Raw genomic sequence first — 12,329 nt, 5'->3', positions numbered from 1 at the left:
AGAGGTTGCTCCCTTACTTTTTCCACAGAACATACAAATTAGTAAAAAACTTAAGACAATGCCAACATGAAAAATACTATCCTTATTGCTTAAAGATTGATAGACATAAGCAACTGAAAAACAGCTTATGTAACAAACAATGTCTGATTTCCTTGGCAGTAGTGGAAAAAAACTCTTCAGTCTATATGTGTTTATCTGTTTTGCTCCATCTGTTAATATTCTGGGTGAAATTGTGGTGTCCCTGATACCAGTGGAAGTTTAATATCGAAATAGGATTACATTCTCTATTGAGACATGTTATTACTTCATACCTAAATGTTGGTTATAGAAACTGATGTGACTAATTAAAAACTCTACTTAGTGTCAGAGATAGCTAAGGAGGCAGTCACAGCTAAACAGTTGTCAACTTCTTAGAGTCAAAAATCTAAATAATTGAGATCAAATAAGCTTAGGCTGTGTTGACAGATCATTGTAGCTAGGCAGCTCCTCTAACAAATCTAGACAAGTTCAATTTTGTTAACAAACAATTTTACACCAAAGAAATTTGCAAAATGTTGAGAATTCAACCTTCTTTTGATTTCAGTGGTTGCTGACTTTTGGATATCTCACACACTCACATGAACTCAATTCAGAAAAGTAATCCTTTATTTGCATTAATTGATAGTTTCATAAATAAGGATGAGACAGAGCAATATTTGAAATTATGAAACCCATGAGAATATAGGTGCAAAGGCATAAACTTCTTTAATGAAAAAGGTGGTGGGAGGGAAGGACTCTACTGCTAACACTCTTCTGACTTGCACAGCTAAGAACGTTTACTGCATCTGATGGTAAGCCATAGTGAAAGCTGCTAATCAGGAATCTTGGAAACCCTCAATGCTAGAGTCATCTGTGGAGTCACTTGGACAGTCTGACAGCAGGAGCTCAGGCACAAAAAAGGAAGATTTACTCCAGAAGTCACAAAAAGATTCTCAGGGAGTAACAGAGTTACTGACCAAAGAAAATATTCAGTTCATATGTACTCCTCAGAGGGTAGCTTCTCCTCCTGGCTGGAAATGTTTTATTGCAGGTATCTGGCAATTCTGGTATAATAACAGTGATACAGTGCTGGAGCAAAAAAAAACCATTAAAAGGATGACAAACTAAAACACTTGAGCAGGGCTGTGAGTTAAAAAGCAGTTAGAAGGAAAGAAAACCAAGAAAGAGGATTTTCAAAGTACATTAAAATTTTTATATTAAACTGTCAGTAAGAGAATTCAGATTCAGTTTCATTTCTGCTGTGGGTATTCTCAAGGAACAGAATCTGACTTTTTTTTTTCTTTTTTTATTTTTGGAACTACTGAGCATTTGCTTCTCCTGCTGATTTGAAATAGAAGCCTTGGGGACTCCATGCTGCTAAGAATGAAGCGTATGATCATTAGCTGAAGGACCTGATCATAAAAGGGACTCTTATCTGAGTCTTAGGGCCTCTTTGCATGGAGCTTTTCTTGGAAAAGAAAGAAAATAGATGAGAAAAGAGACAGCCCAGATACTATTTTTTTACTACTTCATCAGTCTCTGGCCAGACCTGGTGGTTTCCATGGCCATCTCTCTGATCACTTCTTTCCAGTTTTTCACTTCCTATATTCTCTGATTGAGACACATTCTGCATCTCTCCCTTTTTGTCCTCTTCCTTACTTCCCTGTCTTTATTGTCACTGTCTTTCTCCATGCATTTCACTTACCATCTCTTTAAGTACTCTACTGCCCCTTGGCCAAGAATGGGAAAATGCTTAACAGAACCAAACATTCCCTGGGAACTACAGTTTTATTTGCTGTCATTGCAATGTTAACTGTTCTGGACATGAGAATAGAGACAATCCAACCTTATATCTATCAAGTTAACATGGATTGCAGGCCTACTAGAGAGTCATATCTACTGCTAGATGTTTACATGTTGCCTAGCATAAAGGCAGTTACACATATGGTATCATAGCAACTACAATTAATACCATGATGAATCAGCTGACCATAATTTTTTGGCTTCTGTAGTTTGCAAGGACAAGCATATTCAAAATTCACAAAATGAATCATTAAATTTGTCTATGATTACTTTGAATTTGTAATTTCTTTCTAAGACAGGAAGTTTTAAATAATCCATTTAGTCATTCTTGTTAACATATTAATTCACTGGTTAGACTCGAGGCAGGCTACCATGTTAGGGTCATTTTAACTACTGTTCTCATTAACGATTATTATATCTGCTCCTGGAGTGCATGCAAATGAAGGTTAGCATGAATTTGTCAGAATTATCTTGACTTCATTCCATTTGTCAGGCATAACAGGTTTGTATCTAGCTCATTGTTTTGGAAAGTTTTTCTCTACTTGTCTCTAATTTAATTTTGCATGCAGGGCTGCTGGTTTCTGCACTATAGCCCATGCTTCCCAAGAGAGTTCTGTTTGTTCATGAAATTGCCTCAGATGATAACACCGCAATTCAAGGTCTGCATGTGTATTGCTTTGTGTCATTGTGTGATACCCATGCATGTACCCTAGATTATGTCTTTTTAAGAAAATAGTATTGTTTATTATGACAATAAGTAGTCTAAAATTCACCATGGAAGTTGGGGGACAGAAAATGTTTCCTCTCCAGGGAATGCCAGCCAGCACAGAAAACACAGTTGTTCTAGAAGTAAGCAAATCTCAATGGATTTTTTAATTCCTTTTTACATAAATACATGATAAAGAGAAATATTAATTAGGGCAACACAGCTGTTCCTTGTAACTACATAAAAATACTGCAAATCATTAAACATGATCATGTGGTTTATTGTACACATGGAAATTTATAGCTGGCTTACTGATTAATAAGCTATAGGAAGGCTAGTGATAGCACAGTGGCACTTAGCCTGTGATGTTAGCTTGTGTGCTTCCTCCTCTTCCTCACTGTTGAGTTCATGGAATAGAAGGAAAATACTGGATTTTCCCCTGCTTATAGTGTTAATCCTTCCTGCTCTCCATCTCTTGATGAAAAATTGTAAGTTAACACTAAGACAAAGAGGTCAATATGGTGACAGACATTTCAATACACCTGATTTCTCCATGACAGAACTCAAATACTGTATCTTCCTTTCAGGCTTTTGCAAATAGTAATTTTACTGATGCTATTCCTGATTTGTTTATACAGATATAAACAGAATGATAAATTCTTCCATGTGCTTGTCATGCAACACTAGGAAAGAGAAGTAAAAAACAATCCGTCAGCATTTGATAGAATAAGGGAACAGGATGGAAGTTTGAGCAAAGACAGCAAAGCAGCAGGAAAAGCAGTAATGAAAGCAAGTAAACACATGTCTGCTGTTTGAGTATTTAATTCATTGTTTTGGGACAGAGGTTTTCTGCTACCTGGACAGGCACTGTACCTGAGTGCAACAAGGGAAGAGAAGGTCTTCCCTTTATCTGCCATCTATTCTGGAAACCAGAGCCTATCGCTCTTCTGGTACACTCCAGAAACAAATCTAGAAGTTTTTTTCCCACAAGATTATTTAAAAATTCTACTGTATGGCTTGATAATTTTTTAATGTAAATTATGTAGCAGGTGACTCACAGCTGTTATTACTAAAATTAAGAGACCCAAATAAGTTTCTTCATTTTGCTTTGAGATATCCAAGATTTAAAGCAATCAATTTTTTACAAGTTCATAACAGACCAGGTCAAAACAGCTTCATATGCTCAACAAAATCTAAGTGTTACTACTCCAGTCTTCCATTAAGGTTGTGTTTTCCTACTGCTTTCATCTTCACAGTATCACATATTGAGAGTATTTTCCAGAAGCATAAACTGTTTCCTTCTGAAATGCAGTATGTTTGAAAGCTACATCACCCAATCTGAAAATGTCCACACAAGAAATTCCATTTGAAAAAAAAATTAGGAGTCAAAATTTTTTGTTGTTCAGTTTAAAGTTTTGAAAAGTCTTATTAGCAATAACATAAGTAGTCTCACAGAGTGCCAGATGAAAACCTGGTGGGTTTTTTTTTTTGTTTTGTTCCTCTTTTTTTGTACAAGGTGTGGAATGGGTTTTTTTTAAAAAAAAATAGCAAAAAGCAGGTATGCCGTGTTGCCTCTTTCTTCAGAAAGTTCAGCAGTTCACACACACATTTTGGCTTGACTGATAATTTGTTTAAAGGAACAATTTAAAAAATCTGAAGAATTGATGTTCAACTTCTAGTGAAATCCAATACTATTTACTAATTTGCCTTTGAAAAGTCTTCTCATAATTCTATGGTTTCAATGACAAATATTATTTCTTTTCCCTGGAAGGAAAGGCATTAACACAAATACAAACACTGTATAAAAAGCTTCCCTAACAAAATTACTGCCAGTTAATCTCTTAAGAAAAGAATGTCCTGGACAACACCATTTAGTAAAGCGAAGAGGTTTTGAACTAGCCTGAACCCATTTGTAGTTGAGTACATTAGATGCATACCTGGAAGCCAGTTTCCAGCTGTTTCATCAGGTTTCACAGTCCCTTGACCATGTCACAGCCACAGACAGTCAATGTTGAAGACTTTCCTGACATTGTGCTAATGTGGGGTAAGTTCTCCCTCATGGGTACTTTTCTATTTCAATTTTAAAGCATTCCTAGGAGTCTAGACTTGAGTCTAAGATTTAGATAGGTAAAATTAGGTGTTAAATGAATCTCTGAAGTATGGAAGCCCTTCTCAAACTTCATTGATTCTGAAGAAGTTTATCTTCTCTGCAAGCATGTCTTGAATATAAAAAGCAGACAATGCTTTAGAAGTAATAATTTGTCCTTCTCAGACTGAGAACAAGTGGGGAAAAGAAATTACTCTGCCAGTAAAAAAAATTCATAAAATAAATCATTTTTCACTTGCATTAATGATAAAATCATAGAATCACAGAAAGGTAGGGATTGGAAAGGACCTCTAGAGATTATCTAGTCCAACCCCCCTCCTAAAGCAGGTACACCTAGATCAAGTACTAATCATCAGGTTCTGCTGATACATGTAATTTGTGACTCAGTTTTTTAAAAATTAGCATGTAGACTATTACATTTCATGAAAGACTCTTCACTGCAAGGATTACTGGACATTGTTTTCCCCATAGCCTATCCCCTCTTTACTAAGGAAATTTCCTTGGGAATGTGTTCCAACTTGAGCAAAATACTTTGCATCTATAATAGTGCTACTTCTTTGAACCTGTTAGTGATTTTGTGACAGCTTTGTGGTATTTACAGTTGTTTGTATAAGGAAGCTACACATTGAGCATATGGTTCAAGTATTTTTTCAATGTGTCTCCACAAAATTCCAAAAAGGGTTTTGTAGGCAAGTACAGCAGCCTATAAGCATGAGTCAGTGATAGGTTATTATAGATGTGCTCCTGTACCATAATGGTAGAATCGTTTAGACACTTGCACAAAGGATAGTGCTATATCGTCTTACATTTCCTGCCTCCATTTCTTTAACTCTCATCATGACTTTCAAGGGAATCATGGGATTTTTACAACTTTAAAATTCTATGACTTTACATTTGTAAATGAACATGTGAAGAACTACCAAATGAATAGCAAAGGGAAAATCCAGCAGCAAAATCTTCTGCCCAAAATGTTGACTAAGGCCAGCAACAAGCTACAAAGTTGGATTCTGTCCTAAGGTGTGGGGATCAGTATCAGAGAAGAGGAGCAGAGCACCTGATTCTTGCTGAGGACACAAATCCTAGAAGAAGCCTTGGGGAAATTTTCATCTTTTCTGAGTTTAAAAATGAATATATACCACACAACAACTAGTGAACAAGGCTCGGTGTTCAAAGTTCAGCCTTTACTATGTATATCTGCAGTTTTCAGACACAGATACTAGCTGGCTCACATTTGATTCCAGGATTTTCTCCATAGTTGTGGTCATACCATCTATCCCTCACCCAAGTTTGAACCACAGATTCCTTGCCGAGTTAATTCCTGAGTGGAGCTTTGCCTACTCATTTTAAAAAGGTAATACTAACATCATCTCCTATCCTGTCTGGGTGTTCTTATTGATAGAATTTTTATTTTCTTACCTATAGAATTTAACTTTTCTTCTTTTGTGCAAAAAGTAGCAAGATTATTTTGATTTCATAATTCCCATTGTGGCTTTTTTATTTTATTGTATTTCCCCATTGAATATAAGACATAATATTTATTTTTTCTAAATATTATAAAAACCTTACTAGCTGGTGAGCTGACATAGTTATGCTAAAGGTTTGTGTGATACTTCTTTCTTCTAAGAAATCATAGTCTAAATGGTGGAAAAGCTCTATAATGTGTTTTCTACAGAACATAGATTTTACTTCACCTTCTTCATTCCTTTTCTCTTCTTCCAAGTTGTACAAAAATTTTTAATGCATCCAAAATAGAACAGCTTCTCAAGCCAAGAAGTACACTTAATGCAAAAAGCAAAACAAAATAGTGAAGGAAAAAGTTCTAAAAATGACCTTGCCCACTATTACTCAGTAGATGGGAAGTTTCTTGAGTGAAGGTACATTTTAAGCATTTAAAGTAAATTTAAGATCCTAATCCCTGAACTATAAAAGCTCTGTATTTGTTAGAATACTCTGGGTATTTGTTACAATATTCTTTATTGTACAGAGTGTAATATTTGTTAAAATATAATAGATACAGAGAAATACGGGGGAAAAAATCAAAAGCCTGTAGGATCATTTACACAACTAAAGCAAATCATGAAAGTATTCTGCAGAATTATGACATAAACCTTTTCTTCATTTCATATCAGCTCATATATTCTAAGGGTTCATTTTATTCTCTTGCTTTCATATTCATAGAATCAGAGAATCTCAAGGGCTGGAAGGTACCTCGAGCAGGACCATCTAGTGTAGGTCACACAGGAACTCATCCAGGTGGGTTTTGAATATCTCCAGAGAAGGAGACTCAACAACCCATCTGGGTAGCCTGTTCCAGTGCTCCACCATCATCACAGTGAAACAATTCAAACACATTTCATTTCATGTTAAAAGTTATGTATGTGATATTTCCAGACCAAACCAAGATTCTATCCCCACTCCTTTCTCTCATGTTTAACTTTCTTAAGTTTTGCTATATGCACTGAAATCATGCATGTAAAGCCTTAGTTTTCCCTAACAGGCTCTAATAAAAAAAATTGGGTTTGTCATTGGAAAGAAGTTCTAAAAGAGTAAAAATGAGCTTAATTTGCACCTGTAACTGAAATCTAGCTGATTCAGTATTTCAGTTGTGAGGATTGTAGTAAAGCCTATATCCTCTGACTTTGTACGTCAAGTTGCATTAAAGTCAATTTTGTACGTTATACTTGCTGACTACAAGTATATATAACTTTAAATATAGTGATCATGATTACATCAAACACAAGACATTGTCTGTTTTTAACCTTTTTTAACAAGAATTTGGTTTATTTTTGCAGATACATCCCCAATCAAAGGTAAAATCTTTGAGATAAATCAATTTGTCTTGTTTTACATAAGCTGAGAATTATACTTAAATCAGAGATTTTGACCAAAAAAACTTTTTTCACTGTTAAAATTCAACCCTTTCTCAGAGTTCAAGTTTTTTTTCTAGTTTTTTGGTAAAGCCTCTCTCCTTCTTCAAACACTCTTTGGAACTTTGAGTGTGTTTCTTTTTCAGAAAATCATAGAATCATAGAATGAATGTCCATGAATCAACATTAACTTATGTTTAGTGGACTCTGAAATCTTCTTTGACAGTAGTCAATATTCTTCATATTTTGAATTTTCCAATGTTACACAAATGTAGATTTGCTTTCTGGGACATCTCTCTGTCACTAATATTTCTGCCACTGAACATGCAGATTTATCAAAGCTGTAGGTTTCTCAAAATCTTTGCTTTCTTGCTTCTTGGAAAGTCTCTGATGTCAAAATCACTGCACTGGCCTTAACAGTGAGAGCTTCCGAAGTCATCTTTTGCTTCAGTGCACTGTGTCTGACCAATCTGGACCTCTTAATTATGCAAATAGTCCATGGTACTGAAAGATGGACAGATAGATAATAACTTGTGATCTTATGTGGGCACAAGAAAGTTTTTTAGAATTGATACATGTTTTATGAGGAAAAAAAAAAAAATATGATCCCAGCAGAGACAAGGGAGAGATTTTAAAAGTAAAGATGCACCCATCTTAATCTTCTTTCAGTCATCAAACTCTAGTGTATCTGAATGTTAATGTGGAACAATAGGAAAAATTGCCTAACTATGTCCATGCTGTGATTATTTTTAGATTAAAGAGAGTTGGTTTGAATTACAGAAATTGGATCTAGAACGCACTTTATTAAGCAAAAATGGCAGGTTTTCTAGCCAGGATTTTGGTTTGGACTGTTATAGTGAGAGGCCGTTTGTGAATCCCATTATTAAGTTCATGCTTTATTTTCCCAGACACTGAAGCAGCTGTATTTGGAGCCAAAAAACACTCAGTGTCCTGGAGCAGTTGCTGCCATGGACTTAGGTCTACTTTCAGTCGTTATTCTGGGAGTCTCAGAAGAGGTCAGTAGCACTCAGGAGTCCCAAAGCAAGCATTAGTGGGCAATGTGTTACTCTGCTCCAGCTGCTTCAATGAGCTGAGAGACTTCACCTACACTTATACAGGGAACAGAATACTCCTTGGAAAAAGGCAGAGATATGAAAGTCAGCAGTTCTTTGTTCCTCAGGTTTCTGTGGTGTGACAAATACTTTGCATGGCACACAATGCATGCAGACCTGGCAAAGTTCGGTGCAACAGCACAATTCAGGTGCAAGAAGCTTTGAGGGGTGAGGCCAAGAAAATGTGTTGTGGAGATTGCTGAGCAAAAATCGTCTTTGAAGGCTTATCCTCAGTTTTCAGAAGCAGAAGATACTTCAGAAGCAATGACAAAATACACTGCTGGAAAAAATTACATAAACTTGAAACACAAAAGCTCATTTTAAAAAGCTTTTTCTATTTTCCAGAACAATTTGCATTAAAATAGCTCTTCTTTTAAGCTAAAAAAAAAAAAAAAAAAAGAAAAGAAAAATATTTTTAACCTATTTTTCAGTCTGTTATTTTCAGTCTCTTTTATTCTGGTGATCTCAGCAAATAGGTATTCATTGTGCTCCATCCAGAACTTTTTTATTCAGCTTTTTCTTATTACCCCCTCAGATTAACCAGTAGAACAGAAAATACATACATACCCTGAACAGTACAGTTAATTCAAACTCTCTTATTGGCAGGTTGCACTAACCTGGCTGACTGCATTCAAATGAAGGAGAGCTCGCTTCCTTCTGCAGACTGTGAAAACAGTCATTGATAACAGAAGACAGAAATCTCTTCAACCATTGCATCTATTTGCTGATAGCTGTGTGTCTCTGGTCTCAGAGTCATGGGGAAAGAGCTAATGAGCATTATGGAGATAGCTTATGGCAAGGAAAGGACCACATGTTTGTTACTGTGAGACTCTGGGAAGATTAATTTTCCAACTGCTAGAAGAGTTATTGCAGAACTCTTCAGTTTTTAGCTAGTCCTCAATGAAACTGAATTCCCCCTTCATCTGCCACACAGTGTTACAAGCCCAACCTGTACAATTCAGGGGTTTTCTCTGGATGAACTGCTAAGAGATTTCTCCCTTATGAATCAGATTTTATTTGAACTTTTATAATTGTCAGTGATTTGAATTCACTCCCCTACAGCTTCTTCTGTGAAGAACAATCAATACAACAAAATGATTAGTTTGTAGCACATTACTTGAGATTTATCCTTACTTACACTTCTGCGTGCTGTGGATGATTACAAGACAGATACTGTAAAATCTTTAAATGCAATGAAGCACTGGCATTTCATTTAAACTGATTACACAGTAAAAATATAGGTTTTAAGGGCATTAATAACTCAGTTTGGTATATGACATTAAAAATAACTTTATCACATTCACTTCCTTTGGCTCATGATCCTGTCTGTTGCTAAGAAACCCTTCCTCAGGTGGCTTTGAACCTTCTCAGCATTTTCATCTGTAGCTTTACTACCTTGTTGAGCCATAGGATACTGCTGCTGTGTTGATGGAATTTATGTTCCTTACTCAAAGTAATGAAGCCATTGTGCAGATGAGTAGATAATTCATTGGTCTTTCAAAGCATTATGCTTTCCTCTTTAATATTTCTTGTCTCATGTTTATAAATGCATAATTTAAGGTACTATGTAGTGGAAAAATGTTCACAAGACAGAGGCAGTCATGACATCCTTCTATTTGACCTACACCCTCCCTTTTTTTGGCTTGGGCTTGTGCCATGAAGGAAGTTGTCTCTTCATATCCCCTACTGTGTGCCTTCCATTGAGCTATCTGTAGACTTCAAGCAGACAGTCTATTTCCTTACTGTGAACCAAAATGTTTTCTGGGTTTTTTTCTTTCTCTTTTTCACACTTCAAATACATCATGTTTCAGGATAGATGCAGTGACAAAAAGAACAACCAGGCTGTCAGAGGGAATGGTTTCTTTTAAATATAATTTCATAGAATTTAAGTGCAACCCATTCAAACTGCTAGGTGTTGATTGACAGTCTCAGAAATAGGTTATGCTGAACGTTACACTCTTAACTGCATAGGGCACACCATATAAATGCAACTTATATACACATAAATACATATACATTTAGGTGAATGTATAGTTTTTGTTTATTCAAAAAGCACATCAATGGAGTGTATAATGCTATCATTGCTTTAATCATTGCTTTTTATTAATTTCAACATCTGATAAACATCATAAAGTTCAGCACATATTGAACTAGAAATACCTCTGAGAGGATATTTATGAACTGTCAAGTCAGAGTTTGTTTTTCAAATTAGTGAACTTCAAATCAGTTCCAAAATAAAGCAGGAATGGAGGAAAAACTCTCCACTAGGAAAAATTAAGTCAGACAGGAACTGGATGACAATTTGAAAAGAAAATTAAATCTGACCATTATACTATGAAGTTACCTTATTAACTCTTTGTGCTCTGTGTTTTTCCTTTTTCCTTCTCCATCATCCCAATAAATGTTTTTTTCTCCAGTGCTTTATATTTTAGTATGGATGTATATTTATACTGCCATATGTCCACCTAGCCCTATTTGCATGTGACGTCTAGCATTTGTACATTTTGTATTTGTTAATATCGGGTCATACCCTCAGCAAGTGGAAAATGACATTGCTCCTTTGACTTCAATAGAGCTGTGACAGGCGATGATTTATTCTGTTGTTTCATTTCACCTGGGTTTTGAGTACTTCCAAAAAAATAACAAACTGTGAACATGTTTTTCAAAAATACAAAAAAAGGAATCAATATCTTTCTTTAAAAAAAGAATTCTACCAAAGAAATCTCAGGATTGTAATCCTTAATACTTTCTGCCTCTACAAACTTCAATTTATGCAACTTTGCTGTGCAGCATAATAATTTGAAAGGTTAAGGCAGTCTTTAAAATGTCCTTAGCTTGCCATACTACTTTTTTTTATTTTCAGAGAGTTAATGTTGATAGAGAAATAAAGTAAAAGTATAAAACAAAGTTAATTTGGGTTTCCTGTGACCTTACGGTATTTGGTGAAAGTGTCTATGATTTTAAAACTGAAAAACAGATTGCTTTTATAGTTATATATAATTGTAGGCAAAGGTCAAAATTTTATGAAAGCTAGCCATGAAAGTCTCACTGCCTTGCAGAAAACATTCAAACTATGAATAAAATCTTCTTTCTACTTGGATGTGAAATGTTCTCTCCTCAATTATCTGCTTGTCATGTGAAGTCAGTCCCACCAGGACACTCTGTGGTCTTCATCAGGCTTGGAGAGGTATTAATTTGGAAATAGTGTGTTTCTTCTGTATTTCATAATATACTGCAACAGAATACTCTCAGGTGACATGTTGTCATAGTTTTATATGACAGCCTTTTCTGGTAACGGAGAAGGGATGATAAAGATGACTCCTGTAAGTAGTTGCTTGAAACTCTCCCCAGCTCTGACCCAGACTCACTTCTGGGGCTGAGCCAACTAGATGCCTCCACAATCACTTTTTAAGAAGAAGCTGGAAGAGAAGGCTTCTTCCTCCTTCTTCCTGTTTCTTCCTTATTGTGTCCCTTCTTCTTTGACTGGTGGTGGTGTATGGTGTGTGAAGAGTGAGAGAAACAACTATGTGGACCCCAAAGTCGGTGAAGGAAGAGAGGAAGAGATGTGCTGGAGCAGATACTCCCAGGTATTCTACAGAGAATCCTGGTGAAGCTGAGATTCATTTGCATTTTGCTGAAGACTTCACATCAAGGGCAGAAACTAATTTTGCTGAAAACCCCACACCAGGGGATGAGACTCATTTTGCTGAAGAAGA

Source organism: Colius striatus, chromosome 1 (assembly GCF_028858725.1).
Source record: "Colius striatus isolate bColStr4 chromosome 1, bColStr4.1.hap1, whole genome shotgun sequence".
Taxonomy (NCBI): domain Eukaryota; kingdom Metazoa; phylum Chordata; class Aves; order Coliiformes; family Coliidae; genus Colius; species Colius striatus.
The sequence above is the reverse complement of the archived record's forward strand: the minus strand, read 5'-3'. Positions refer to the sequence as shown.